The sequence below is a fragment of the Lytechinus variegatus genome, chromosome 2, assembly GCF_018143015.1.
Source record: "Lytechinus variegatus isolate NC3 chromosome 2, Lvar_3.0, whole genome shotgun sequence".
Classification (NCBI taxonomy): Eukaryota; Metazoa; Echinodermata; class Echinoidea; order Temnopleuroida; family Toxopneustidae; genus Lytechinus; species Lytechinus variegatus.
This window is the reverse complement of record NC_054741.1, coordinates 15,310,462-15,337,499: the sequence shown is the minus strand read 5'-3', so window position 1 is coordinate 15,337,499 and position 27,038 is coordinate 15,310,462. Positions and strand designations below refer to the sequence as shown.

General features: G+C 36.5%; 1 protein-coding gene across 2 annotated transcripts in view; it reads left to right on the top strand.

The window, feature by feature from the left end:
- LOC121407416 (thyrotropin-releasing hormone receptor-like) overlaps positions 1–27,038 on the top strand; it is a 106,220-nt gene that overhangs the window by 22,501 nt on the left and 56,681 nt on the right. Inside the window, exons 1-3 of one of the 2 annotated variants that reach the window (XM_041598480.1) lie at positions 4,826–5,437; positions 5,715–5,775; positions 17,044–17,123. The gene's annotated coding sequence lies outside the window, so the exon portion shown is untranslated. Of the gene's footprint in view, positions 1–4,825; positions 5,438–5,714; positions 5,776–17,043; positions 17,124–27,038 lie in introns of those variants that run through there. The other variant, XM_041598482.1, reaches the window with a different exon arrangement.

Genomic DNA, 27,038 nt, shown 5'->3' with positions numbered 1-27,038 from the left:
TTTCCCTAATATTTACCCACTACTTTGTCTGTTATTATTATTTCACATTTCATTTAAAAAAATATTTTATATGTATATGTTATATGTTATGTACCTGTTACATCGAAATTGTACATTAAGTTTTATACTACTGCCCTACATCGACAGTAATATGCGTTATAACCTGGGCCTATCTTAATTGTTATTATGTTTTGTATAGACTTTGCAAATATCTTTCCTTTATTGTGATTTCAATGAAGTGATATCAAATCAAATCGAAATTACATTTGTCGTTCAAGATTTAAAGTACTTAACATTTAACAACTACTGTTAAAACAGTAAATTGTGTTGTATAAAAAACTGCGTTTCTACTGGTTAAGGAAGTTTTGATATATTTTTAAGACAACATGATAATTTTGCGACAAGGATGAGAAATAATTAACAAATAGATAATAAATAAATAATTAGATAAATATCAGCTCATTGTTATGAACAGATTTTCATTTGCCGTGCTGGTCAATATAGCTGCCGTGTTGGTCCTTGAGCTGACGTGTTGGTCCGTGTAGCTGACGTGTTGGTCCTTGTAGCTGACGTGTTGGTCCGTGTTGCTGACGTGTTGGTCCGTGTAGCTGACGTGTTGGTCCGTGTAGCTGACGTGTTGGTCCGTGTTGGTCCTTGTCGCTGACGTGTTGGTCCGTGTTGCTGACGTGTTGGTCCGTGTAGCTGACGGGTTGGTCCGTGTTGACGACGTGCTCTGCCGGCATGGTCCGTGTAGATCCGTGTGAAGCTGCCGTGTTGATGCCGTGTTTACAGTCATCAGGGGCAAAACTATCCCGGACCTTCCCGGATCATGCCGGCATTGCCGTGTTGATCCGTGAGGATCCGTGTCTATATGTGACTGGGGCTTTAATATGAAAGTATGTGCTCATCGTTTATGAGCGTGTGCGCGAGAAGTGGGTTTGTGTTATATATAGACATGATGGATGAGAGGATGATTTGGGAGAGGTGAATGGGGAGATAGAGTTTGGATACTTGCCCTTGATTTTAGGAGGGAGGGGGTTAAGATATGGATGTGCAAGAAGTGACAACGGTAACAGAGAGCAAACTTGAACCGGTTGAAGATGTATTGTGTGGGTGTGCGGTGCAGTATGTGGTTGGACATGTGTCGAAGAACAGATTGGGGTGGGGTAGCGAGGAGAGGGGAATTAAGAGATAGGCGGTATAAGAGAGAGGGGTAATTGAAAGAAAGTAAGGTAAGATGTTATCGAGGTGTTTAAATGAGCAGCCGGGGGAGAATCTTCCTTCGACGTTCGAGAAAAGAAAAGAGGTCGGAGAAGTCTCTAGACATATTAAATCTGGAGAGGCGATTCGTACCAGTAAATCCTTATAAAGTTAAGTGGTTGTTAAGAGAATTGCCCGAGTATGACTGACAGATTTTCGTGCCAATATCGTCAAATATAGGAGTGTGCAAGTGATATGAGGATGGGGAAAAATGTAAGAACTTTACCTGACAACGATGAAAATACGGAAGTCACTAGAGTATCGGAAAAAAAATCGGGTTAAAACCCATTATAGCTACCACGCCCCCCCCCCCCCCCCTTACCCACTCACTCTTCCAAAAATAAACATGATAATTTTATTAATGATTACAATGATGTTGATGAGGATGATATTACCAACGATTATGAGGGTGACAATGGAGATTATGAGATAAACATGGTGATATATATATATTTCAAGATAACAATGAATGAATACATTATGTTAATGAAAAACGAGCAACGTGATAAAAGAAAGAAAAAAGAGAAAAAGAAAGAAAGAAAGAAAGAAAGAAAGAAAGAAAAAAAGAAAGAAAGAAAGAAAAGATTGAGGAATGAGAATCTAGGATAGTGCAAACCATTATGAACTGTTACATAGCGAAACTGGATTTGTACTATTGCACTTTGTCATGTTTGTTGAAGGAATTGCCAACGCAAAAAAAAAACAAGAATGATCTCAATTTCCTGGGTAATCGTATTTCTCAAGTAATTAATATTTCGAAATGATTTTGATATCACCAACATAAACTGTGACCTTAATTACCCAGAGATACAGTTTTCTGTTTATCCGAGGTTGTCCACAGGCGAATAATGAAAGCTTAATTGTGCAATCACAAGTCATGTCATTGAATCTGCGAGTAAAATGTGACGGTAACCATGGTAACCGATAATGTAGCATTTTTATTTCTCTATTGCACAATCATCTTTCCCTTGACTGCCTGTCTTCTTAATAGATTGCCAAAATCTATCTCCGAAATAAGGTCATACTATTTTTGTGACTTATTTTTTTATTCAACTGGAATAGAATTTTGATTAACCTACATTATTTCTTTGTTGGTCAATTCATAATCTTACCCGTAACCCCAAAAGCATATGCATAGGCCTATTCTATGTAATCAGTTATCATGGTCACCGTCACATTTTACTCGCAGATCATTCTTGTTTTTTTTTTTTTTTGCATTGGATATAGACCAGTTCGTAGTTACTTCATGGGCTATTTTGGTCAAATGACCTTTCATTTCTTTCATCATGATAGGCAGATTTAAAAGCACGATATTACGTAAGCTTGCCTCACATAGCAGGGTGAAGAAACTGAATAGACCAGGTGACTAGAATAGCACACCAATGAACACTTAATAAAGGTTATTTGTGGCATTCCTACTTTGAATGCATATCTTAGCATGTTGCACAATGTACTTGACAAACTGTGAAATACCAGTCGTTCGTGGAAGCATTGTTGTTTTTTGTGGATGTAAATGAAAACGACAATTCAAAAGAATATATGAATAATCAAGACATCAAAGTTGGTGCTTATCTCATCAGATTTTTAAAGCACCATGTCACTTTAGTACAAATGACCTTCTTCTGATCATGCGTAGAATCTTTTGATCATGCGCAGAAAGGAACTACGAACTGGCTTATTCCTGAAAGGTGCAATAGTACAAATCCAGTTAATTTTTCAGCATGCTTTTGGGGTTCTGGGTACTAAGAGTTTGAATTGATCAACAAAGAAATAATGTAGGTTAAAGGGAATCTCGGGTATCAACTAAAATAGAATTTTGAGATCGCTTTGACGGCTTTGTAGGATTTCGAGGGGGTTGCCTTCTCTTCCTCTTCTGCCTCTTCCAGCCTTTTCTGCTGCTTTTCAACAATGGCTAGCGCAGCAGCCAGGTATAGGCATCTTCTCTTCCATGCAATGATTGTGTTTCAGCATGTTGTCTATTCCACAGCTAATAAAAAATGACCAGGGGTTGGGGGACCCCTTTTTATATGCCCAAGTCGGCACGACACCGTCTGAATTGCGCAAACTAGTCGTGTTTAAATGAGGGGAGTGCGTGAACTCGTCGTGTCAATGTGGACATTGATGAGCACGCATTTGTGAAGTATTCGTAAACTCGTCGTGAACTATGCGTGAATTAGTCGTGAACAGTGCGGGAGCCTCCCAGTTCGTTCCCTAAAATGGTACGAGTTGACACGACAAAATCGTGACCATAAGTCGTGCGAGTGTCAGCCTTGCATTTCGTCTTGTACCCTACGCCTCTATAAAAGGATCATGGCGCCTCTGCCGCCAGTATTACCGTGAATACACAATGTCAATGTTCGCCATGCTCGCAAGCTTTCATAATTAAATCATGTATGTGCATACAAACTTCATAACGTCAAATACCAAAGTAAAGCATGCTTTTTAATCCTAACCTTGAGATGACAAATACAGTATGGCGGGTCTTGAAAAATCGAACTCTGGCTAATTATAGACCCAGGCTCCATGTTTCAAAGACTATAGACCTCCCTAAACCACAGACATGTATGTATATACTCATGCTAGGTCAGTGGTCTAACCCCCATAGTCCTCCGTGATCATACTCACAGCCTCTTTACCCCCCCCCCCCCCCCCTCTCCCCGAAGAGGTTTTCTAGTTATGACATTGTCCCTGAATCTCTTGGCTATCTCTTATTGTTCCCCCCCCTCCCCCTATCTCTCTCCGTAAACATAAATAACATAACTACAGTCATGTATTGTAGCGCAGTCCATTTCGAAAGAAAAGACGGAGAGATGTATAAACACTCAATAAATGTATAGGGCCTATATATGCCAATGAGTAAATTAGAAGCGAGAAAGCAAAACTGAACATTTCTTTTACTATGAGTGCATATATCGATGATAGATGAGTGAACATTGAATATTTAATTCTGCAGATAAAGATAATAGAATATACAAAAATTCTATTTTCCGGTTGGCCAAGTTTCACCCCGTCACAAAGAACCGGTAAACTTCTGGAGCAGCTATTTCAATGACCTTCAATCATGTCAATAATGACTTTAATGCGATTCCTTTATGGGTTTGTCTGGAGAATAACAACACAATTGTGCAACTTTGTAAACAACACGCTTGAATATTGCACCATTTCGAAACACCTGCATGAATTCAATTATTTGATGATAAACATTGTATTAGAATACTTCACACACCTAACCAGGGTAGCCTTTTTTCATGAAGCTGTTCGGAACTTACGAACGACTTTACGAATTACTGGCGACGTTTTCTTGGTTGGCAAGTCGGGTTCTCAATTATTATTGATTACCATGTATAAGCTTAAGTTAAAATGGAGACTTATAAAATATTTTGATTTTTTTGTTGATGACAAGAATTAATGAAAAATGCTTACAGAAACAATAAGGATATGTCAATCCAAGAACTGACCACCAGTCGCACGTAAATTCATCGTTAACTTCATAACAGTTTGATGAAATGCCACCCTGACATCGCCCCTTGTATACCTTTTGTTAATCGTGACTTATAGCTTGCAGATAGACAAGGTGTTTGTAGTTTATGACCTGGTAACATTCATGAAGCTATTTGTGCTTTGTCATGGATAGGATCAATGACTTTATGACACTTTTATTTGATACTTAGACCGGAATGCAATTGATCGTCTCTTTATTTCATTAACACCATCACCATGGATACAACTAGAAGACTATAGCAAAACCACTTGGAACGCTTTCGCAGCCGGATAGTTCTGAGGATTGCACGAAGACCAGTGGCGCACGGCTCATTTCGCCCAGCTTTGAAGGAGGTGCGATAGACAGGAGTTTGGTGGGCGCATTCTTCTCAGACCCCTAACCTTTGCGACGCTCTGTTGATCTGTCTAACAAGTATTGATTTCAAAAATCAATAAAACAAAATTAGACAGGGACAGTGAACGGATTATAGCTGTAAAGTAAACATAACGCGTTGCCGTTGTGATACCTAATCTCCTAATCTCGTAACTGGTTATTACCATATACCGGGATGGTATGAGGATAAAATTAAACTAAAGACCAGTGGCACACGGCTCATTTATTTTCATTGACTACCTCAGCAGGTCAGAGAAAACGAATCTGGCGCAACTATTCACCATTACATCCAGTAATTTCATGGTGAGAACAAACTTTGAGCCAATGAATTTCTTCGTTCAAAAATGAATTCTCAATAGAATTCATGAATGTTGTGAAAGACGAGCGTTTGTTAGACGACGGTGTTTTATATTCAATCTACAAGACAGACATTATGTCAATTCTTTAATAAAAATTGGTTTCATGTGGCGAAAGTCTGATGAAATGTTATACTCTGGATGACAGGACAATTATGACAATACGTGTGTCCGCGCCATGATTTTCTGTTTCTTATGTCAACGCAATGCATTTTTCATTACAGAAACATTGTGCAACTGGAGATCCTGAGGCCTGGACATTCTGATCATTTTCATAAGAACGAGGTGAGTGAATTGTCATAGGAATAATATTAATTTTAATCGACCTCGCCCTCATTTATTATTGTAAAAATACGGGGAATGCTGGCTATTTTTCATGAAATTTCATAACCTTTGTTGCATGTCTATGAGCTCTGCGAAACATACCTTCAACATCAATGCGGATATAATTATTTGTAATTGACACTTTCTCTTCTTCGTCTTGTTATATAGTTGTTACTATATTCGTTTATTTATTTATTCATTTATTTATTTATCTATTTAGTTATCTGTTTATTTATTTATCTATTTAGTTATCTATTTAGTTATCTATTTATTTATTTATCTATTTAGGTATCTGTTTATTTATTTATCTATTTATTGTTATAGTTCAAGCATTTATTAAATACACGTTATATGAATAACGCTATCTTGCCACACTGTCGCATATATCTCACACAGCGTACTCCATCATCTTTGAATGTATTGAGATATGGAATGCTCTTGCATGGGAAATAGAAAAATGTATATTCAAAATCTATTCTTAAATCCACATAAAAAAATACTTTATCTGCGTATTGATTCTACAGAACCTGTGCAACAGTTTGTTTCTTGTGGTTGTTTTTGTTTTCTTCTGTTTGTTGTTTGGTTGTAATTGGCCTATTGTAGTTTTTATTGTTCTTATAACTTCTTGATTTATCATGCCATATTGTATATTCTGTATGAAAGGGGATCACTGTTTGGCAAGCCATAGGCTTTTGTTGTGATTCCCTTTTCACATTCTATTGTATATATCTACTTTGCATGTTATGAATTATTAATAAATTGAAAAGAATTGAATCTTATATTCTTAATATCTTCTTTTAGTCATCCTCCTTCCTAAGATCCTTTTAATCACTTTCTTTTTTATTTTCTGTCTTCATATTAATCACATTATTGTTATTCTTAATATTATCAGTATCATGATCAGAATTTGAATTAATATCTCCGCTTTCAAAGAGAAATATATTCATGTCATAAACACAACACATTAATATGAAATATTGTACTATAAGTTGATGCCGTTATTGCTGTCTGTAGAAGATGTCAAATTAAAGGACAGCCCCACCCCAATAAAAAAAATGTTTATTTGAATCAAAAGGGGAAGGTCCAACGAGCATAACACTTAATGTGTAAAATAATAAAGATTTATTTATGTATTCATTCTAAAGTTTTGCTACATTTTAAAAATATTTTGAACTTTATGTGCATATCCTGGTCGTTATGCAAATGAGGAGACTCATGGCGTCACCCACTCACTATTTCTTTTGTATTTTATTATATGAAATATGAAATGTTTTAATTTTTCCCATTGTCATGTGAAACAAACATTTATGCCTCCCTGAACAATTTATTGTTCATTAAAGGTCAAGTCCACCTCCGAAAAATGTTGATTTGAATCAACAGAGAAAAATCAGACGAGCACAATGCTGAAAATTTCATCAAAATCCGATGTAAAATAAGAATGTTATGACATTTCAAAGTTTCGCTTATTTTTAACAAAATAGTTATATGAACGAGCCAGTTAGATCCAAATGAGAGAGTCGATGACGTCACTCACTATTTCTTTTGTTTTTTATTGTTTGAATTATACAATATTTCAATTTTTACGAATTTGACGATTAGGACCTCCTTGCCTGAAGCACAAAATGTTTAAATAATGGAATTCCACGTGTTTAGGGAGGAATGAAACTTTCACATGACAATGACGAGAAAATCAAAATATTTCATATTTCATAAAATAAAATACAAAAGAAATAGTGAGTGAGAGATGTCATCAGTTCCCTCATTTGCATACCGACCGAGATGTTGTTTTGTGAATTGAAGCGAAATTTTAAAATGTCATAACTTTCTTATTTATGATCCGATTTTGATGAAATTTTCAGTGTTATGCTTGTTGAATTTTTCTCTTTTTCTTCAAATCAAGTTCTTGTTGGGGTGGACTTGTCCTTTAAAGTTTGTCAAATACCTACAAAATGAAATATTGCATAATTCAAACCATAAAAAACAAAAAGGATGGTGAGTGAGGGACATCATCAAATATCTCATTTGCACGTCACTCAGTATTTGTTGTGCATAACTGTTTTGTGAAAAATAAGTGAAACTTACATGCCTCCATATTTGGATTTTTAAAAATGTCATTCCGTGACAACCTTATCACTCAAAGATAGCAATGGTAGGGGGGGGGATAAATCACAACGAAGATGCTTGTATATTTTTCACGTATAGTGACTTATAACTGGATGAATTATTAAAAAAAACTGTGGGAATCAAGTTTTCCCTTATGCAGATTGTGGTATTTCGTGGAAGAACTCTCAATTTAAGTGTCTTGGAATTACTTTTTGTCTGAATGTTTCCTTAATTTATGATCTGAACTACAAGGAGAAATTGAAAAAATTGGAGCAAACTTTAGACTGCTGGAGAATGAGAAACCTTTCATTAATTGGCAGAGTTTGTGTTATCAAAACCCTCGTGTTACCACAATTAATATATCTATTTTCGGTTCTCTCTATTAAATTACCCTGTTCCTTTTTTAAAACATTGAATAAATTGTTTTTTAAGTTTATTTGGAATGGAGGTAAAGATAGAATACAGAGAAAGATAATGTGTAATGATTATATTCAAGGAGGTCTCAAGATGGTTGACCCCCTTTCCTTTGCAACTGCTCAAAAACTTGTTTGGGTGAAATTATTACTAGATGATGATTTTGATGCTCCATGGAAACATATTGAAGTGTCGTGTTTGGAAAAGTTTAACCAAAATGTTCAATTTCTGTGGGAAACTCATGCTCCTGAGAGTGTATTAAATTCCTTGGGTAATATTCAACTAGCTGAATCTTTAAGAAGTTGGTACATTTTTAGAGAAGAAGCTACTATTGAATTTTATGACAAAAAGTTTTCTGAATTAGGCGCTTGTCAAATTCTGTGGTATAATAGATCAATTCGGTCTAAATCTAAATCTCATTTATTCTATCCATGTTGGTATAGTAAAAACGTTTTGACAGTATCTGATTTATTTGATCCACCTCTACCTGGCCATAAATTATTTGAAGAACTTATATTAGATTTTGATATCCCTGCTACAGACAGGAGGAAATTTAATTTTTTAATTAAAAATATACCAGAAGAGTGGATGAAGAATTTTGATCCTGATATGGTTGGTGTCCATGAAACAATTGTCCATAAGCTAGTAAACACTAAAAAAGTCCCCAGAAATACTTACAAATTATTGCTTGGTTCTCACACTCCAAACAAAAGATATGCTTTTTGGAATGAAAATTTACCTGTACCAGTTGGTATTGACTGGGGAAAGGTCCACAATACTAATTTCTTGTGCACTATTGATACCAAATTAAGGTCATTTTACTTCAAGATTTTCCACAAAGCAATTGCATTAAACGATTTTCTTTATAAGATTAAACGAAAAGATTCACCTAATTGCTCCCTATGTAATAAAAAGGAGGAAACAATGGTCCACCTTTTTTGTGAATGTGAATTGGTTACCCCAGTTTGGCAGAACCTTCTTGCTATAATTTCTCAGAAAAACAAATCTGTCATTATTGTAACCAACTTTGAAAAACTATTTGGAATCTGTAATGACAAATTCATTTCATATTTATTTTTGTTATTGAAATACCACATTTTCATTTGCAAATTCAAGAACCATCTTCCCAATTCATCAGCTTTCAGGTCCCTTGTTAAAAAACAGAAAGAAGTTGAATTTTACTTGGCAAAGAAGAAAAACAAACTAACTGCTCACTTTAAGAAATGGCGCTTTGAGATTTAATTTTCCCTTGCAATCCCCTGTGTAAACCTAAAATTAATACGTATTCTGCTTAAAAGTGTCTTTTTATTTCAGTTTTTGTATAAAAATGCCACATCTAATGTTTGCCTATTCCCATGATACTGATAGTTCTGCATGTATATGTTCATTTACTTGTATGTACTGCTATTATGTAAACTCTCGTTTACCTCAAGGGCGAACTCCGAGCGTTTGCGCGTGACCTCCTGACCTACAATTCCCACCATTGTTTTCGGTCGGTGAACAATTTTTAGAATGTACACATGTATTTGTAGACTTCGCATATTGAATGGGCTGGACTGAACGGGGTCGAGTGGTGGAGCGATTTATTGGTTTACTCTATGTTGTTGGTGCGGTGTACGTGGAAGTGATGAAAAATTGTAATGCCTCGGGGGGGGGGTTGAAAGGAGAAAGTGCGAGAGAGAGAGAGAGAGAGAGAGACAGTTGGGGGGGGGGGTGCCTGGGTGTTGGCGGTGGAAGGCAATTTGTATTTTTACATGAATCGCCCTGCCGTTCGACTTTGTTTATTCCGGCCATAGCTGCGCGTTGTTTACCTGTTTTTTGTAGGTCTTCGATGTCAGTGAAATAGTGACTTTCTGGAGGTTTGTAAACTAAGGTCTGTACACTGGCCATCCTTTTCTGTCTCGGAACTTCGCTTTTGATCAATGCACCATTTTGCTATTATTCTGCCTTGATTTTGTTTTCTAATCATGTAAAAATTGTTTGTATATATTGTGATCCTCGATGATTTTCCAATAAAAATATAATTAAAAAAAAAAAAAAAAAAAAAAAAAAAAAAAAAAAAAAAAAAAAAAAAAAAAAAAAAAAAAAAAAAAAAACTGTGGGAGAAAAAATAAACGATGAATGGAATAAGAAGAATCGGGAGAAAATGGTTAACATTGCGAGAACGGCCCCTACTCCGTTTATCCCACGAATCTACTGCGGGGAGGGTTCTTTTACTCCCGTTCTAATCATGCTGATTGTAAAAAGCAAAGATTCATCTGTCATATTTTATTGATTAATAAAAAAATTTTACCCCAAAAGAGGATCTTCCTCACTTAGGCAATTTTCTGTCATTAACTTATAAAGGGCCTAGCGATGAATTCCCATGTTAGTCTTTTATTAAAAATCATGAATATGCTTGAAATACCTATTTTAGTATTGATAAAACCTCGTTGATCCTTGCTGTTTTGAAATCTCATTTATATATCATGTATATTATAAATGTCTAATGCCTTGCGAAGATCGTACACTTAAAATACCTTATCAATATAATCTTTAATATTTGCAAACTCAAGAAAGCAGAAAGGGGAGGGGATAAGAAGAGGGATTGAGTTGGATGAAGGGAAAAGAGAAGGAAAAATGATGTAGAAGGACGCACACCCATACTTACCCCAGTTGCACAGAAAAAAAACTAGAAAAAAGAAGTCATTAACCTTTAGAGAAAGTAGATGACATATGCAGAAACGTCAATTAAAAGAAAACAAGATGATAAAAAAATATTATGTAAGGAATCTTTAAGAATAATCTGAGGGATTTGGCTAAATGGTCATTTTAATTATTGTTTTTTGTGGGTTCTCTCGCGTGACAACGTAATCAATCGAATACAACTATAACTTGAAAGGATTCCTTAAAGAGTTTTAAGGCTTCGACGTTTAAAACATCTACTGCTTGATCTCTGAAGAGCAACATTTTGGCATCCATGGAATTGGTTTAGATTTATGCTCATCATACAAAGTTGAAATATTAAGTTACTGTGTTAGTGTCATTTGATTGCATTATCGTGCGAGGTAGCGTTGCTTAGAATATTCGCATTTGTGTAGTTTTATTCCAAAATAATTGATAACGAAAACCAACATTTTTTTTTTGGGGGGGGGTTGAATGAAATATAATACACCGTATATATTTGATCTAACTAATAACAATGTTAACAAAATTGTTTTAACATAACTACAATGAAAATATAACTGTCTTGATTAATATCTGATCCCTATTCCCCCACCGAGTCCTTGCAATTGGGGCGAGACATGAATTCGTCAAAAAGGGGACATGGCCACTTATCAACTCAAAGGGAACTAGGTGGAGTCTTTGACCGTTCTTGATGATGATGGTGGAGGTGAGGTGGTTGTGGTGATGATGATGATGTGTAGGAGGGTGATGGTTATGATGATAATTATGAAGGTCGATTAATTATATAAAACATGAAAAAGAGGGGAGTCAGGAACTGGAAATAAGATGGAAGCAAGCCAAAGGACAGATATTTAGCTGTTCACTACGAAAGATGAGTATTTTAAGTGTTCAGGTGGAAGATCAGTGGGGATATAGACGAATGGTGATGAAATAAAGTTGGAAAAAAGAAGTAAGACTCCAATTAAATGGCTCTCCAAAGGGGGTAATGCATGGGATTATCTTCCTTTTATTACCCTTTACGTGGATTTGTCACGAAATTCATTCATTCTATAGGTCAGCCGTTGAAGAGGTTAATACTCTCCTCGTCTGTCAGCCTAATGAAGATGATGAACCACCCTATATAACCTTCCTTACGATAAAGAACCCGCTAACCCTATAACCCTCCTAACCGGAAGGCATTAGGAAGATGGAGGAGTGGCAGGGGTATTTGGTGAGGCGCGGGGTGTATCCTCGGCGGAGTCTTCAGCTTTATCTTCGATGTTGCGCTATACGTCATAAATACGTCTGTTGCGGAAGACTACGAGCAGTGGCTCTTATATCTGGGCGTTGTGGCGTGCGCCTGTAATCCAAGCTGTGGGGAAGTTACAAATTGATGCAAAGGTTCGAGGTTCGAGCCCTGGTCACGTCTTTCGGATGGTGACGTTAAAGGTCGGTCCCAGACGTAAATAATCATATCTGATTGATACACGTCTGACAAAACTCAAATACACACACACACACACTGTGCGTTGTCTTCCGCATCAGACGCATTTCTGACGTTTCGCGTTATTGCATCAGGCTCAGAGCTACAGCATCCGCTTAGATCATACACTAGGTATCCATGGGATTTTTAAACATGAATTTTTAAAAGCCAGTCTTTTGATGTGGTAAATGGTCAGTAGTGTGAATCATATTTGAATATCATGTTGACCATTTTCACAGATCATTCTTTTGACTAAGTTTAGTGGTCAGGGTGAACCAGGATATCAGCTTGCTTCTAAAACAGAATTTCCTTCTCTTTCTCCTCGAATTTCTTTCATCACACTTGTAGCAATTTTTTTTCTTTAAATGATCCATACGCCGAGAGAGGTCGACAGATTTAATGTAAATATTTTTTTTCTAGGTAGACATTCATATTGAGTGCTATATTAATTCCAGTATTGCGCATTGCTGGCCCAATTAGGAAGGGAACTGTGAAACGAAAAGTGTTACTATATTGAACAACAATCAGCATAGGAGAAACCTTTAAGATGTATGATCATCACTGGCGTCGCTTCGCTGCATGTAAAACAAATTTGTCACTTAATACCATCTTAACGTTTACAGTGGTTTAGAGGAATAATATTACCAACACTATAATTATGTAATGCGTTCCCTTGATCTAATTTTGACATGAAGTTTTGCAGCAATGAGGAAATGGTCTCTGGAAAGTAGACTATGATACTGTAGTACATAAAATGTACATTTTAGAGATTTGAACATCACAATTCGAGCTATGTCTGATTAAACAAGTCCGTCACCCTTGTACTAGCATTAATATCAGTAGCGTACATAACGGACATCGATTAGAACAACAGTTGAAACACACATCCTGTTAGCCTGTTCACTGGTCCCCTATTGTATCACATTGCACCTTCCTGTTCCAGTAACAGGTGCGCCTCTAGGCACCGGAGATAGGGAGCATCCTCTTTTCTTTCATTCTCTATAATCCCACAAACAGTGTTACTTGAAGGCATGATAAACACGCCATGTTATGAGAAATAATTAAAAGGGGTGCTTCGATGTAGTTCAGTGTATGATGTGAATGGAATTAAGGCGCCACGAGGTGCCTGTGACCTGCTTTTTACGCTGAGCGCTTTGATCATCACTCGTGCAACATTACCACCCAGTCTCAATAAAAAAGACAATAACCAACTGAAGGAATGGGCAAAGACAAAAAAGGGCCCCAATATAATTGTCAAAGGCAACTCATCATGTAATCCAAGGTAGTGACCCTTGATATATTCAAAGGATGAATGAAAAACTAAGAGGCAATGTTTTATTTCAATATCATAAAAATATGTACAGCCCTTTTACATGAAATGCAGGCGAAACTGCCAGAGGCGTTCGAGTAATTTTAATCTATTTAGTCAAATCAAATATCCGTTAGGGTAGTTCTGGTTACACTTCGTAATTCCGGAGATTCGTAATTCCGAAACACGTAAACTGCCTAATCCTCGATGTTCGTTAATCAAAAACGTAAAAGGGTTCGTTAATCCGAACATTTGTGGCGTTATTCCGAAGGTTCGATGTTCCGAAGGTTCTTAATTCCGAAGGTTCGTTAATCTGAAAACGAAATAAGGTTCGTTAATCATTACGTTTTTGGACTAACGAACCTTTGGAATTACGAACCTCATTTCGTTTTCGGATTAACGAACCTTCGGAATTACGAACCTCACTTTGTTTTCGGACTAACGAACCTTCGGAATTACGAACCTTCGGAATAACGAACCTTCGGAATATCCGAACCTTCGGAATAACGAAGCTTCGGAATAACGAATGTATGCGGGTAGTTCTAACCTTTCACTGAAAAGGAATTTCCAGTAAGGTTTTAGTTACGATTGTTATAGAGTTTTTGGTTCAGAATAATCAAAAGATAAGGATTATAGGGTTTATTTAGTCTTTGAGGTAAGCTTTTATGTTTGGCTTATAACGTGCACATTTTCCATCAGAGCAATTATCACCGGAGCAAATGTCATGGGACAAGAAAGATACTTTCTTAATAAGCAATTATCATGATTGTTACCTTTAAAGAAATATTCCTCCAAGGACCTATAGTTGGAAAAAAAATCACTGACGTTATTGCCAAGAGGAAAAAATGTAATGACTCCTAGGTTCATCTTACGTGTCTGACGAACATTTTCTTTTTCTTTTATTTTGTTAAAACAATATCCCCTATAAAAGCAAGGACAAAATAAGTCGGGCTGGGAATTTTGCTTTTAGTATGGTTATACCATGATTCATACAATGAGCGAACATTTGTTACCCTTCTTTCTTTAATAAAATTCCCATTTATAGGTAAAGTAGAAAAATAAGTCTGATCGAAGAACACGGGATTTTCCTTTTAGTGCGCATTAGAAATCAGACATTACACGTACTTGCTTTTGCTTTCCCCGCAACTCAAAAATATAACGAAAATCTTGCCCCAAGGTCGAGCCATTCCCGTTAAGGTTATCATTGCCACATGGACACCATGTCGCCTCAGGGGGATGAGTTGACATCTTCAGTAGATAGGTTCAGCTGTACTCTAAGAAAGAAGAGTCGATAAAACATCATCGCCGATACGGGGCGTTGTGATCTTACACATAGGAACACACCCATATTGGTAATTAGGATCTTCACCTTTCGGTAACAACTCTAGTCCACTTCCCTCACCCCTCCACCGCTAAAGATATTACACATTATTCGACGCCTGTATAATGCCCTATACAACCAACATAAACATGATAAAGATAAAACAAAGCTACTCCAGTCTCCATCCCTCACTCTCATACGTTTATACACACGGAAACATCCACCCCCTCACACCCTCACACACACATTGATGGTTTTATCTCCCTTTGTCTCCTTTCTATAAAATCATCTTTTAAAAGCCCGAACTCGCCCTCCCCCCCAAAAAAAGGGGGTTTATAACCTTCTGGGAAATAAAGTTCCTTTATGTATTCGGATTAGTTTGGATTTTTGATGCTTTACCCAACGCCCCATCCAGGTTTTCCCCTGTGTCAATAAAACAAAAATTCAATCAACCCATTGTTAGTTAATGACAATTATTGCATAATTGTCAACCCAGCACAGTGAATAACATTTCGATTAACTTCTCTTGATATATAAAGTTTATTCATTATTTCCCTTTTTTGGCAATATATTTGAAAGTAAAATCCCTATTTGACAAGCACCGATGTGCTTGAGGAAACATAAAACTTTCTTTTTCACCGGTATTTTCAACTTCAATAATATAATTTAATATATTGTGACATTTCAACGGCAAGGTACAAGATATATAGGTGCGTAAATATATTTTGATTTCTTGGATAACCTCTTGTGTAAACCCGTGATTATGTTAGGGATTCTGTCAAGGGTATGTGTTTTGGAGTTTGAATGGGGATCCGAGGATCATGTCCCCGATAAATGATTAGTCTGTCTTCTGAACACGTGTAATACAGCGTGAACATAATATACATTCACAAAAAGGTTTATTTCAACAGTAGCAGAAAAAAATAAAAAAGTACTATAGTGAAGGATTGGGAAGAATCAATCGAAGATTTAAAAAGTTATTGGAACTTTCAATGTTTTGATCTGTGACGTCATATGCGAGGAGCTCCTCCGGTTATCATGTAGTGAAAAAAATGTCATTTTCTTAAAAGAAATAAATAGAATTAGTTTTAGTTACATTCAGTCCATCATCAGACACTTATATCACACCGCTCCTAAAAGAAGAAAAACAACAATTTTCGTCATGATCTATTAAAGAATTGAAATTCATGGATTTTTTAACAAATGGGACAGCTGCTCGTTTATGACGTTATAAATAAAAAAAATATATAGAAACTTTCTTAATCTTTGATTGATTTCCTAAAACCGTCATGATTATTTTTGAATTATATTTCCTGTACACTTACAGCTAACTTTTCTTCAGGGTGAAATTCCCCTTTAAACATGAATAACATAATGACGTCTGTTTCGTCTGACGAATTCAAATATTGAGTGAAATTTTACCAAATATGTCTGCTCCAGATAGCAGTGGCGGTAGCATAATGTAAATCGGATTGAAAGGGACATTTAGTTCAAGGAATAAATATTTCAAACGTGTATGTATTCCGAAATGCTTAATAAACTGTATATGAGACAAACTGTTAGACAAACTTACATACAACATGTCGGTTAATATAATGTACCGTTGAGCATGCAATTCAGTTTGTCTTGGTGAAAGAAATTCAATGAATACATTATTATGCCTTTTTCTCAATATGTCTGTATGCCTTATTGTCTTTCATGATACCAAGTAGAAGGCGGAAGTATACTGATGATACGTGACGACCGTTATGTATATATATATACACACACACACACACACATATATATATATATATATATATATGTAAAAAAAATATATATATGTAAATAAATATATATATATATATAATATAAACATACATACGGAATTATTTGCTACCCATGACCCATAAGCTGTTCTGTCTTATGTTGTGTTATCCCACGTTTTTGTGTTTTTCCCCTTTTAAATCCAAGGCACATAACTCTTAAGACGGAGGCTCATGGAGATATTGAACGCAGGAAAATACATCACATATAGTACAGAATTCCCATAGGTAAATATATTTGATATATTCAGTGGTTAGAAATAAGATTTTTATTTATGGACAGTTACGATCAAAATCGACTATTCCACATATTGCGATCCCGAGATAAATGATGAAAGTCATGATGCATTTGATAGCGATTTTAGACTCCAGTTTATCATATCTCGTCTTCTCAAATATCAAGACTTAGAATGCGTCGAGGGAAATATTCTATGGATTTTTTATGGAATGGTTTTGTACTGGTGAGGAACAAATTGGATTTACTACGTGATTCCTACAATGCGCGGTAGATCAAGTTCTTTTCTTTTCGATTTGTTGACTTTTGCTGTTAATATCAGGGGGTTTATCTTGCACTCTTTTGGATTTCACGCCTTGATCTTCAACTTCCCGCTTCCCCTTTCTCATACGATATTTTCTTCTCTTATTCTTGGATCAAACAAATTTCAATTCGGCATTCGCAACTTATTTCCATGAGACTGATTTTATTCTTTAAGCCTTTATATTTCTCACTGATTACTTTATTCACGTCATTGTAAACCTCACTTCTGGAATGGCGACGAAAAACACACACACATTTTGGTCATTTACCACTGCATGCAGGGGTGTTTTACAAAGACGTAGGTGTGACATGCTTAAATACCAACTCGCATTCGCGCGCATGTTCTGATTAATGCGGTGACCAGTTACCGCACGCAACTGAAATTTAACCGTGACGCTGAAGCCACACTTAAATCTTTGTGAAACGCGTCCCTGATCCGAATTATTACGCCAACTGCCTCCCGAATCAAAGTTCTGGCGAGCCATTCCCGAAGCAGCGCTAAGTGGACGTTCCCAGGCCCATATTAGCTGCCCCAAAAGGTAAAATCAATTTCTGATGAAACCTCTAGTTAGCGGGGTTTAGCCTGTCCACAGTGTACTTTGAGATTAATTGACAGAAAGACAGAGAATCCTGCAGGGCAGAGTGGATTGGTGAATGGAAAACAATCGAGTTAGAATGTCATGTTGTGCCAGACAGTCACACCAAAACGAACCCGACTCCAAATCGTCATTGTGTGTCATTGAAAATATTGTGATTAATTTGGTAAGTCTGGACTCGATTTCGACGATTTGACTGTGGCACAGGAGGGGTGATAAGCGAAGAGAGCGGAGGAGATAGAGGAATGGGAGATTTTGTGTGACAAGGAGAAAATTTGATAAAGAGAGAGGGAGAGAGAGAGAGACAGAAAAAGAGAGATAGGGAGAAAGAAAGAGAGACACAGCTAAGAAGATGACAGTATTTTGAAAGAGATGTATTGATTGATGGTAGAGAGAATAATATGTATTTATCATCATTAAGAAAAGAATATTGTTGCTTTTTATAACGAAAAGCGTAGAATGCTTTCGTTTTATCATTCAGGTCTTTATCATGTTTATGATATCACATCATAAATGATTGGTCTGTCAATCAGTTCGTTTATTTACGCCAGTCTGTTCCTCTATTGATTTCTTTGTCATCTCTTTGTTTCATTATGTTGTTTTATTTTCTTCTTCTGTTTTAGATGTCCTTTGGGCATGTTAGTTATAATGTGACGCTTCCCTTCAACACAATGGATGACTAGAAAAGTGTATAATCATGCAGTGCAAATATGTTTTTAAACATAATAAACATAATATAACCATTAAGCTTGGTATTCAAATACATACGCATTGCACACAAACATCTGTATTCGTCCGACTATGGTTTTGGACATTTTATTTTCTCTTTTGCCCCCCCCCCCCCCCCCCTCCCTCATCCGGAACACAGATTAACGCCCTTCGTAGAAATAAAAACACAAAGGAGCGAGCAAACAGACATAGGGGGGAGGGAAAGGGATTAAAACTTAAAAAAAAAACATACATGTATAACAAGGGGGGGGGGGTATAAAGTTCAGCTGTTCAGTGAAAGAAATGGAAAGAATAAGATACTAGGTCGTAAAATTTGTAACGCTACTAAGACATTCCATAGAATTGTACACATATTCATAAACGTACCGAGCAGATGAATAAATGCAATTTCTCAAGCTCAAATTTGATGATTTTCTCCGAGATCAGCCGAATGAATCGGAACTACCCAGCCTATATTACCCTTCGTACAGTTTCAATGTCAACTCGTTTACTTTTCATGTAACATGTGCATTACAAATAATTCAATACTGTATTTGTGAACACGAGGATCCGGTAGGGTTCGTTAGACTTTTGGAAAAAAAAAACCTTGGATATGTGTTTTTATCATATTTATCCACAGATAATCCCTGCACTGTGTGAATATCGCTGTCTCTATTTAATACTGTTCTGGAAAAAATGATAAGAAGAAGAATTTTGAAAGATGTCAAATATTTAAATATTAAAGCTATGAGATAATACAGATTTGTTCCTTTAGACGAATCATTTAATAATCGACATTTTTTTATTAGAGTTGATTCTGACTTTTATTCATTTAAATTCAAATTTAGATTAATATTTTTGACCCACATTCAACATCGAAATTTGTCCTTCACAATATAAGTGCCTTGATGCTCGGCCTTGGCCTTAAGGCGCCTTAAGGCCTATTTTTTCAAAGCCTTGGCCTTGAACATTCAAGCCTTGGCCTTGAGAGGGCCTTGGCCTTGGCCTTGAGGATTTTGAGCCTTGAAATTTCAAGGCATTTTCAAGGCATTTTCAAGGCTTTTTCAAGGCATTTTGTATTTTGTACTTTCATTTGTTTTATACAAGTAATTATAAATGTTTCAATTGTTCTGTACATCTAATGACACTAAATACTACCAGTCAGCAGCAGCAGAAGCAGTAAGTGTACTTTGCAGTGCCATCAATTGCAATTATCATCACATAATTATGTAACAAAGAGAAGTGATGAAAATTAATATTATTTATTGGTAATATGTGTAATCATGATTAATAAGGATAATGACAATATCAATAATAATGATAATAATTATGATTAGGATTATAGTCAGTGGCGTAACTACAGGGGGGCATGGGGGCACATGCCCCCCCCCCCATCGGCTGACTAAAAAAAGGAGGAAAAGGGGAGAAAGGAAGAGAAACGTAGTGGGTAAGAAGACATTAATGTTCATTATAATGTTATAATTATGATATGTTACATTACATAAGAAACATTTTTTTTTCATATAAATGAAACATAATTTGCTCAGGGCATATGCCTTCATTGTTCCTGGTGCTCCCATTGTCTGTTTACCGAGATATATAATCCTGTTATACTAAAACCTCCCGTTTTCAAGTCAATATACACCAAACTACCAAATATATTTCCTCGCACTTCGAGTTATTCTTTTACATGTACAATAGTATGCTTCTTTTTCATGAATACTTTAAGTGATTGTCCCATTTTCAGGTCTTAATATAAAAGATTTCCTGTCCGTGCTTACGTTCGCAGTAGTGGATTGGTGAAAGATGTCTGCTCTCCATCAATTCCTAGAATGAGTCCTTAAAATGTCCCTTTGTCTGTTTTCTGATCTAAATATCAAAAAATTTCAGCTCGCGCTTCGCGCTCGCATCATTTGGTTAGTGAACTACGTAAGGTCTTCTTGAATTCCTACAAACAAGCCTTAAAATGCCCCTCTTCAGGTCTGAATTTCTGAAATTTTCAGCTCGCGCTTCGCGCTCGCAAGATTTGATTAGTGAGATGGGTATGTTAATCATGATTACAAGTGCTTTATGTGCATGTTTAGATGTAATTCTAACAAAATCAGCAAGCACTTATTGGCACTCCAATTAGATGACTATGGTGAGATGTGTATAATCTTAATAGATAAAAGATTCCTAAAATATAGTCCTTAAAATATTCCTGTTTGGGGTCAATATTTACAAAAATCTCAGTTCGCGCTTCGCGCTCGCATTATTTAGCGAGACAGGTACGTATCATGATTACAAAAGATCGATTGTAATGTCCCTTTTTAGGTTTTAATATCAAAAATTTTAAGCTCGCACTTCGCGCTCGCATTATTTGACTAGTGAGATACATGTCCGTTTATTGGCACTGTCCTTATAAAAATATCTCTATTAGGTCACCTGGCAACTGGGCGCGCTTCGCGCGCTCACTAGGCAATTCCAAGTTTTTACTGGTGCCCCCCAAATGCCGTGACCAATGGTACGCCACTGATTATAGTGATTTTATGACAGGAATAATTCTGACAGATCTGACTGCAATTTTGACAACAATTTTCATACTTTAAAAATAGCTTACTCTAAAGAATGATAACAAGGTTGATTTCTATTCCATTAGGTTTTCCTTGTATTATTTTCTTTGACCAACAAGAATGTTTTAAGTTTTAATGATATTCTGAAAAGATTCGGTAAACTTGAACACAAACTTCAATTTCGTCATTTCCAAATGGGCTATGGCATCAATGGCATGATGAGCCAAAAATTTTGAGGGGCCAAGCATGGCATACAGAGCAAAATTTTAGGTTTCAAAATCAACAAATTTTGGATTGTGCTTGCGTAAATTATTGTTAAGTAAGCTTCGCATTCAATTTACACAATAAAATGCTTAGTATGTCTAGTTTTTAGGTCGGAATATTACAAATTTTTGAGCTCGCGCTTTCCACTCGCATTATTTGATTGGTGAGTTATGTATCCTGTTTATGAGTCACTAAATGCAATCCAGAATAGCTTCCTTTTCTGGTCAGTAAAAATTTCAGCTTGTGTTTTGTGCTCGCGTTAATTTGTTTAGTAAGATGCACACCTTTTCATGATTACAAAAACAGCTCGAAATAATTAAATTTCATTTCTTATTACATCTTATTGCAACATCTCGCAAGAATGCCCTTTTAACAGTGATTAGCACCATAATTGACCCAAAATCGAGTTTTACAACTTCAAAATTGATTTTTTTTTTTCAAAACCACTTGCTCGCTATGCTTCTATAGCGGGAAATTAAAGCCTAAATCAAAATATCTGTCTTATCAATTAGAAATCACTTAAAAAAAGCTTTACTGAACTGCACCAAAATTCTCATTTTGACTTATACTGTAAGTGCATTTTTTGCTTTGACCCCCCCCCAAAAAAAAAAAAAAAAACATTCTGCCTCCCCTGTCCCAGGTAGAGGAGAAAGACATATGTTGAGAATGGGCATGCCAGGATCAGATCACCTTGGTAATAATAATTATTGCAATGTGAATCGCCTAGAACAATAATTAAATGTACAAAGGTAACTACATATTTATTTTAATTTTATGTCTAAATCTACATGATCTATCATGAAATTATTTTCGTTTTAAATGTACAAGGGTAAAAAAATTTTGCTCGCTCACACCTTTTATACATTTGGTCCTGTGTGTCATGTATGCCGCCTAAGCATTGTTGTCTAATTTTTTTTTCCATATATTGTACAATTGAAATGCCTTGGCCTTGGCCTTGGCCTTGAGGTTTTCAGGCCTTGGCCTTGGCCTTGGGTTTCCATGCCTTGGCCTCAGCCTTGGTTATTGAAGCCTTGGCCTTGGGTATTAAAGCCTTGGCCTTGGCCTTGGCCTTGGAGGTTTGAGCCTTGACTACAACACTGATATATACACACAGAATATTTATGTATATCAATAGGCACTTTTATGATCAGGATGGGTGTGTGTGTGTGTTATAGAGACGAAAGAGACGGGAGGGTGTGTGCGTGTGTGCCGTAGAAAGTGAGGATGGCGTGTGTTTACATGTTTATTGCGTAAGCAGGGATGACGCAGTTAAAAAATATTTTTAAAGCAAGAAACAAAATTAAAATTTGTAAGAAATGGGACATTTACCTCACTGAAGACTTGAGAGAATTTTAACCGTTCATGTGTAATAGGTCTACATGTCGACCCTCCATGAAATTTCGAATGTCAGGACAGCATTACGTTTCGAATCAAAGAAGGGTAGAACGGTTTTAAAATCAAGCCCATGAAGATGCCTCGTAACCCCCCCCCCCCCCCTTCTTCCTCATTGTAGACCTGCAGAGATTAAACATTCTTTGTTTATTTTTAAAAACTTTATTAGAATGTATTTCGCCGGCGATGGACCATTGACACCTTTTCCTATTCACCTGATGCAATCTGTAACGCCACAACTGCAATGAGTATGTTTCTCCATATTTCATTTTCACCCATTTACCACTAGAAAGAATGAAAGTAAAAGCAAAGAAAAAAACGGCGAAAAAGACTTTCGTTTAAAGAAATACCTGGTTGAGCACTCGGTATAAGTAGATGTATCAACAGATGGTCCGTCAGCCCGGCTTTGTATCGGACCGTCGATGCCATGAATCAAAAGTCTCAATCGATTTTGCAGTCGATAGAATGTTCAACGAAGACGCCACGTTACCTCCACGAGGTGAACGATTTAATCTAGCTATATAGAGATTGATTCCTTACCAAGGAATACATGCCGCCTCTCTCTGCCAGGCGTAATCATGATTAAGTGTGCCCTGAAATTTACATGACAAAAAAGTTCATACTAAACTAAATTGTTTCGACATTAGCAGTGTGCAGATAATGCTTTGACGCACAACTGCGCATCTTGCGTGGAAATTCTTCCCAAATTGTTTTCCTATATAATTATATATACATTTTAAAGAAAATTATTCTATTCCATTCTAACACGTGAGTCTTTCTCTGAAAAAAGAAGATAGCATTGACAAAGATAATAAACTATTTTTAGTGGTTATGGACTTCTGTTAGAGCGGCTGTGTAAAACAATGGTTCAAATTAAGGGGTTTCTGATAATACTCTTTTCTCATTGCGGTGAAAATGTCTTGTAGATTGAGTGGGCAGGGAAATCTTGGAAGCCACATATTATTTTAATTCATAGTCAAATAATTGTGTCGATGATCTTATCTTGCATCTACCATTTCATCGTATCCGAGAGGATGTCGACCATTGCAAATATCCAGGTGAAAAGTTGTTACCTTGGTAACCAAATGTGAAATTTTGTTCTGGGAAGGGAAAAGCCGTGAGGAGTAGGTCGAAAATGTTGAAACTGATGAGAGGGAGGAGAGACGTCCTGAGGGAGGTAGTAGGAAAGAGGTACGACTAGGATTAATGAATATTTTCCACCTATAAAGCGGTGGCCTGTCTATAGTCTATACTTCTTTAGGGTGACCTTTTACAGGACTTTGTAGCAAGGTGAGGGAAACGTCCTCTATCGATTCATTGGTCAGTGCATTCATTACTACAACATTACAATAGACTTTGTCATGACCAATCATGTGAACTTTTTGAAAATTATACAGAAACACAATATTAAGTGTACCTTTTTATGTCCTGCAGAAATCGTGTTCAGTGTTATTTGAATTCATTTTGGGTGGAAGGATTTGTTGCAGTTTATAAGCCGCAAACTATATAGATAATCTACATTCATACAGCCACCGGCTTTGTTAATTACTTGTAAATATTAATTTCTTTCAAAAATCAACGGCAGCCTTGATTACATCTTACAATACATAATCATTAAAGTCACGAATTCTCGTAAATGATTTTGGTTCATTCTTGTAATGAACTTCCTCCATATTAAGCGTATTAGCAGATGCCTTGGGACTCTGTTAAAATATGAGTTTCTTAATTAGTCATAACGCGTTGTCTTCGACTGGTGGATGGTGATTTAGGTTTTCCCCAGATGGCATTAAGACATTAATCACTAGAAATAGGTTGGGTCAAATTATCTCTCCTGCTTTAAACATCAAATGCAAAGGGTTCATACGGAATTGAGATTGTCCTCTTTCCTCGTTTTCTTATGAATCGGAAAATGCAATAATCAGGAAACATTCACCTCATACTTGTGGACGGAAAACAAGTAAACCCATTGAGTACTGATTTATATGATCCCAATAGGATTTGTCGAGGATCGACCCATCGACCGACCACCTTCGTGATTGGTTCCATAAATAGTCAACGGGTGAAAAGAGAACATTCGAACGGAAGCAAAATACGGAAATCTTAATGAAGTCTTCGACAGTAAGCCTGATAAAGCCAAGTGCACGGAATAATGCATGTCTTTCATTCATTTTGTAGTTGGACTATTCAAACGAAAAACAATGAGGTTCAAAGTCGAACTAGGTCTCGTAAGATAGAGACAAGAAGACGAACTTCATAGAACGAATCAAGATCAAGGACTCCTAAATGCGAACTCACGTACCGAGTCTTCAAACTCAAGAATGGATTGTGGGCATAAAAATCGCCCCTGGGTTGCAAAGTGTAAGGAATATGCAGGCTCACTCAAACATTTTCAGTTTGAGGTTGGGTGAAACGAGTTTGGATTTTTACTTCTTATTTGCCTTCTTACTTGATAAAAGCCAGCCATCTAACATGATTCAATGCCAGGAAATGGCCTTTAAGTGCCACAGGATCTAGGATCGTGAAATCCCTTTGGCGCAACAAAAGACGAAATCTTTTTTTTTCGAATAGGCATTCAGGTATTACGTCGGTAAGACCTTTGAATGATCTTTCAATTGTTGACGCACTTTTCTGTTTTCAATCTCTTCCATGTTTTCATGATTTGTCCGGAATTGGTGGTTGGGATATTTTGTAAGGGGTTTTGATCATCTATCATAAAGCACACCTACATTCGCGGTGTAACATTAGTACAGCTTGTAGGTAAATACAAGAACCGTAAAACGGAGTCAAGGTCACAAACGAAGGCTTTAAGCACGCTGCCCTGAGGATATTTTTATCATTCATCGTATCAAGACGGGAAAACCCTGATAGATTTTCATTCCATGCCTTCCTTGATAAAATGTAAAAAGATCGAATTTTCGTTCGGCGCCATCTTCCCTTCCCGTAACCATAGCTGAACTCGACTGTCTTTCCGGAAAAACAACTTTGTCAGAGTAAGCACTATGATGCTTGAACAGGGAAATGGAGGAGAATGAAACAGTTTCAAGATCTGCAGACTTGAATAATAAAACGATAACTGTTATTACCGGAACTCATTTCATCGCGAAAGACATGTTGCATATACCTCGCCTTAACTTGACGATTAAAGCAAATGTCTGTCGGTGTGTTTGATATTTAGTACGGAAAAACATGTATTTACGTAAAGTTCATTCGATGATGATAAATAGATTGAACTTTCTGTCAAATCCTTTCCCGATTTAATCAACATTTCGTCGCACGCACTACGAACCGTCCTCTCTGCGCACTTCGATGCGAAAGTCAGTTTTGCAGAGAACGCATTTAAAAAGAAAGTTTTTTTAAAACCAGCATTAAATAAGTGCACCTACAAGGATAGCAAATTATTTACCGGTGTCTTTGTTCGATAGTTCAGGTTCCAAAGTTTTATCCCGTATCTTTACATTTTCTTGAAGTGAATTATTTACGCCACAGTGGGCATCGTAACAGAGAGGACGGTTCGTGGTGAAATCGCGGTGCGCGATAGCGCACTGTATTATATCTGCGCAGAGATGACGGTTCGTGGTGCGTGCGACGATTTGTGTTAATTCTATATTGCCACATTGAGGCAATTTGACTATTATGAAATTGATGAGTATTTTTCACTCCGAATATCCAAAATGGAAATCATATAAACAATTTCTTTGTATTAACGCATAGGTTATTTTTATCAGGCATGATTAGGGTACTAAGAATACACGTATATTGTTATGTAGGCCTACATAATACAAATATATATATTTCCGATAAAAGTTTAAACATGACTAAAATACGGTGTTAGTATTCGTAATGTCTTGTAGTGTATTATTAATTTGTATGCCCTATATGAAGATGTCAATTTGAAGAAAAATAGATGTTTATTTGAATTCAAATGAATAAGATAAAAAAAAACATACTGCGCATTTCATCTGTTCGTTGATATTGAGCAAGCTAGCATCGGCATCATCAGGATAGTTTATATAGCCGATACCCTGCGAACCGTCTTTTATTTTCCGTTCACGTCAAACCTTCTTTCAAACCAGTAACCTGATTGCCATGGATT